Genomic DNA, 6,000 nt, shown 5'->3' with positions numbered 1-6,000 from the left:
ACCACAAGGCCTTCTTTCATCTAGTCGATGTTCCTGTCTAGATTACAGGCATCATTCATTGCTGCAACAAGTTCATCTGTAATGATGGACCAGTATGTCATGTAAAAGGCTCTTCCTAGACCATCGAGACCAGGAGATTTTTTCGGTGCCCTTTGTAGTATTGCCTGCTGGATTTATACTAAGGTGATACCTTGGGCCAAACTTTCTTGTTCACTATGCTAAATTCTTCCTCTTATACCATCAAAGAAGGGGTGTTGATGATTTATGATGAAGGGTGAATCTTCGTTATACAAGGAATGGAAAAAGCTTTCCTCCATTTCTTTTATTATTTCGGGGCTATTCGTTATTTGTCCATTAGTTGTTTCGATGTCATAGATGTATTTTTGACGTCCTTTCCTGCAATTTCTTATAAGGTGGTAACTGGAAGGAGACTCGTTACCAAGAATTTGATGATCTTGCGCTTGAATGTTCAAACCTTCCATTTCTCTTCGCTGTATCGTTAGTAGCTGCGTTCTTGTTTTCTTTATTCTTCGATAGGTATCAGGGTTGGTAGGATCCTCCTTATATAGCTGTCTTAAGCATTTATAATAGAATTCTGTCGTTGGTTTAACTCCCTTCTCCTCTCGGCTCTGTATGACTTCAATAGCCAGATCGTGCGAGGTTTAACGTATAGCAGCTACCAATCAAGAGCATCTCAATATCTGGGTATGTATGTTTTCCATTTTTGCCATTTAACGAAAAATCTTTCTTTTAAGTCCACGTTCTTCAAAATAGATTCATTTAACCTCCTAATTCCTCGTCCGCGTCTTGGTCCCCACTCAGGTTGTCGGATCTTACAGATAAACGCACAATGATTTGAAAATTCCCTGGGCAAATATCTGTTTTCCTCACTTGTTCTTTCAGTCCCCCGCTGACATAATATATACTATCTAGTCGAGAAGCGCCACCTCGGTAATAATACGTACATCCGGCTGACCTCTGTTGCTTCACTTCCCACGTATCTTTTAGACGTAGCCCTTTTATTAAATCAGATAACGCGGGACATCCCTGGAACTGTCCTGTTTGGTCTTCAGGTGATAATACTGCGTTAAAATCACCTCCAAGGATTATATTGTCTCTACGTCTGTAAATCAAAATCAAATCAAAATCAAAATCTCTTTATTTGCAAATGAGGTGTCTACCTCGGTGGCAAATGGTACACTGAAATACATTATTGTCAAGCACTAAATTTTAAATTAACAGGAGACGAAGAAAATTTTCCTAGAATACAATATTATACAATTTACGCTAATAATTTTTTCTATTAAACACACACATCATCCTTAATAAATTTATATTGTTTACAAAATTCTACTTATAATATCATACAAACATAGTCAACTCATATACAGTACGATATGTGAAATTACTTCTAATAACACTATACAACTGGTATAAGATTAAAATTAACATTGAATTTATTTACATATTTATATTTTACCCATTTTGGAACCTAAGTAGCATAACGACCTGCTGCGTCTTAACCAGAGCCTCTTTTGCCACCACTTTTCATGGTGGAAGGATGCCGGTGGTATAGAACAGCCGTCTTTGTGTCCTTGCTTGTGAGCCGGATGGGGTATAAATGTTTACAATTGGTAAGTCCCGAATACGTATGCTGATTCCTCGAGAATTTGGTAGGAGTGCCGTGTCGGCTTGTGAACGGTTGGCTGTTGAGAGAGCTCTTGCATTATTGTAGTGAAATTATTTAAATTTTGTGTGTGTGCGTTCCATTTAGTGCTATTTGTATATTGGTGTTTAGTGCTTGTTGGTAGAAATTGAGAGTAGTGTTATTTATTTGAATTTTATAACAAGTAATACATTTGGTGTTCAGTAGATTACGTTTTCTAGGTTAAGTAGGCTAGCTAGGTGTTCTTTGTTTCGAATTTAGGTTTAGGAAATACTTTAGGTAATAATATTACATTTTAAAACAATATTTTTAAATATCTGTAGGTTCGTTGGTATTATACTTACAAAGGCAGATTATCATAAGGAGTTGTAACTCATTGTAATTTCCGCCGCTACTTTTCCGATATTTCGTACAGATATTCGTTCAAGCTATCACGAAGGTAATAATTTCTTACATGAAATAACACAATAAGCCTGTAAACATCGATTTAAAGAGAAGTTAAAAAGAATTTGCGGTACTTTCACTGGATAATTACGGTACTTAACAGTTTTTTTAATTGTTGACGAATGTTGCTACATGCACATGATAGTAGTGTAAATAAATACAAAGTCAGCTGATTCATTATTCCGATAATTTGTAGTCTTAGTTCCCTGCATACTTTGTACTTTCCACCTTCGTTTATTCATCGAGTAAAAGTTAATAATAAAATTCCTATATCCCAATAACATTGCACAAGTCCCCGGCGTGGTTTTGACGGAAATTATAGTAGACAACCTCTTATTCTCAGCATTTAAGGACACTTTTATTCTCCGTCCCGCGTAGTAGGGAAAATAATACTAATTCACCAGCGGTAAAAGTTCATATAACCACACTTCAGCTGAAAATGTAGTGTAGATTCATTGTAGTATAGATACAGTATATTTAGATAGTGTCGTATCTTGCCTGCTATATTCGTGTGTTATCTTACGTGTGTATCTATTAGAGTGTAGTACTAATAATAATTTGTCTAGGCATTTAGCTTTGTTGGTAATCTTTGAGTACAGTAGTTATTGCATATTTCATTTCTGTTTGTGCTCAGTAGTGACATACGGTACCGGTATCGTAATTAGGATACGTCTGAAAGTAGTTTAAAAATTACTGTAGTGTGCTGTACAGTAGTATACGAGTAGAAGAGAATTCCCAAACTTCGCCGAAAACCCTAAATTTAAACCACCAGTTTACAAAGTTACATTAAAAGAAAAACGGCTGAAAACTTCCCTTCTAACTACCCACAGGATCTATCACATATCTAGGTAAATTCTATCATTAACTTATGCTACAGGGTCTTCTACACGCAGAGCACGTCCCTGCCCCACTTAGGTCAAGTCGCACTCCCAATCACCAGAGCAATTCAGACAGGACGGCCCTAAAGTGCCCTGCTCCCATAGCTCCAAAAAGGGAAACTTCCAGAACTCTTTGCTGATGGTCTGGATTCTTGTACACACCCCTGGTTTTGATAGGCTAGAAAGCATGTTTACTTGTCTTGTCTTGTCTTGCGGATATTTATTTGGGAACCAATATAATCTTTCCCAGCCACGAGCCCAATGAAATATTTCACTTGTATCACAACAGCACACGTTTACATCATTAATATCCAGTTTTAGCACGATTACACTTAGATAAATAAACTGAAAGAAGCACTATGATATCGTGTGTATGTAGGGTCGTAAAAGTATTAAACTATCTGCACTGGTCGAATACACAGATAACCTATTAATCTTGAGCAATAGAAACGTGTTGCATTGTACAAGATGGGAGAGTAATAAAACTCTTGGTGCGAGATCCACTCACCCGGAACATATAGAAAAGCCACTTCACTAACATGTCGGAAAAAACAACTGAAAATCTAGATCGTAATTACAATTTGATGTGAGTGTTATCAAGGTATTCGTTTAAGATAGCAATGATCTTAGGCGAAGGTTGATACAACAAAGCTGAAAGTCGTGTAGAGAAAGGTACGTGGACATTAATTAATTTCTGCATTAAAATGGCCTGTTGGCGTGCATATTGGGGGCAATGAAAAAACAAATGGTCACTATCGCCCTGAGGTTCTCCACAGGAACAAGTTGGATCGTTCGTAATTTGAAATCAAGATAAATATACCGGGGTTAAGGCATGATTAAAACGTAGTCTGATGATGTTAGTAATGTGACGTCGTGTATACGTACCATTTGCAAACCACGGAAGTGTGGGAATATTCGGTTGAATTTGATAGTAATAATGGCCTTTCGTACTAGCTGATAAACGCCATTTTGTGCACCATGTGTGTTTAGCTTCATTTGTGATATATGGAAAGAAGTCAGAAATCGGGATTTTGATTTGTAATAAGTTCGCGGTATCTGCACTGGCTTCTTTTGCTGCTATATCGGCCATATTGTTACCTGCGTGTCGGTTATGCCCTTTAATCCATATTAACGTTCTAACAAAACCGGGTGTTTCGAGTTGTAAAATAAAGTGTTTAACTTCGTAGACATATGTATTTTCACTATGGGCGAAGGATTGGAGAGCTTGTAATACACTTAGAGAATCGCTGAATATATTTATTTTTTTAGATTGCACTGTTGGACATATAAGAGAGCTTGATATATGGCATATTATTCTGCCGTAAAGATAGTTAAATTATTAGGCAACGGATATTTAAAGATAGTTTGTGTTTGTGGATCATAAAATGCTGCTCCGACTCCAGTAGTCGATTTTGACCCATCAGTAAAAAGGTGATAATCTGGTGAGGTTATTGAACTTTTAAATTTCTTAAGAGCGTATAATTTGGGATGAGATGAATACATTGATTGTTTTAATGAATCAGAAGGGGCAATGATAATAGAAGGACGGAATGTTTGAATATCACAGTCATATGAATACAAATTTACGCGTGGTGTGCGAAGTATAGTTCCAGTAAGATGGTGGAGTTCAGCATACGCCATATATATGGCGGGGTACTGATGATGAGGTGGAGAACGCTGTTGATAATATTCATATAATAATTTTAATTTAGGTACGATAAGGGAGTTCGATCTGCTAATATGTTTAAGTAGGAATATTTTTGAAATTTTTACCCTGCGAATATACAGTGGTTCTTCTGTAGTTTCTACTAGTAAAGCGTTAGTTGGTGTTGCTCGGAGGGCACCCACACTGATACGTAGTGCTGAAAATTGAAGACGATCCAAAGCTACTAAACTGTGTTTAGCGGTTAAATCAATAATATGGGCGCCATAATCAAGTATGGACCGAATGGTTGCACAATATAGTTGTAATGCTGACAAAGGGTCAGCACCCCATGCACGTTTCGTTACCGTTCGTAAGATAGTAATATAACGATCAGATTTCCGAATTATATACTGTATTTGGGGTTGCCATGTAGGTCTTTGGTCGATATATACGCCTAAATATATGTGTTGTGGGACAAAGGGGATGCAATAGGTATCAAAGTTAATAGGGTTTTTATCGCAGGTTCGTTTATTTGTAAAGATCATCGCTGCACATTTAGTGATTGAAAGTGAAAGTCCATGGGTTGTTAGCCATCGAAGGACTAAACTTAAAACGCGAGATATTGTGGTTCTACAATGATCAATGTTGGAGTGAGAACAATAAATAACATAATCATCCGCGTAAGCTAGAATTCGAGCGTGTGGAGTCACAATAGATTCGAGATCTTTCATATAAAGGGCAAACAAAATTCCACTTAGTATCGAACCCTGTGGTAATCCTTTTGATGTATAGCGGCTTTCAATTGTGTGTTGAGTTGATTTAATGGTTAACCGGCGATTGGTAAATAGTTGATTTAAAATAGAAAGGAATTTGATGGGAAATCCAGAAATAAATAATTTCTCCCAGAGAATATGCAATAACACAGCATCATAGGCACCTTTAATATCCAAAAAGACTGCCACGGTAGATTGTTTCCGCCATTTTGCCAATAAGATGTCGAGTAGGAAAATAATGATAGGTTCCTGTGTGCTATTACCACGTCTAAAAGCGAACTGATGCTTAGGTAAGAGCGAGTGATATTCCAATAACCACGCTATTCGTTTCATGAGGATTTTACAGAAGACTTTCCGTATACATGATCCCAAAACTATGCCACGAAAATTTTCAGGTTCGGTAGGTCGTTTTGTTGGTTTCAATATAGGAGTTATGAAAAAATCGTTCCATGTTGTTGGTACGTGTAATGTCTCAAGGATACTATTATAATGTTGTAGTAAATAAATTTGGGCGTGAGGGGGTAGGGCCTTGAGCATGAGATAAGTAATTGCATCAGGTCCTGGGGACGAGCTATTAACGGTACATAATACAGA

Source organism: Anabrus simplex, chromosome 3 (genome assembly GCF_040414725.1).
Source record: "Anabrus simplex isolate iqAnaSimp1 chromosome 3, ASM4041472v1, whole genome shotgun sequence".
In the NCBI taxonomy this organism is placed as follows: domain Eukaryota; kingdom Metazoa; phylum Arthropoda; class Insecta; order Orthoptera; family Tettigoniidae; genus Anabrus; species Anabrus simplex.
Note: the sequence above shows the minus strand (reverse complement) of the source record.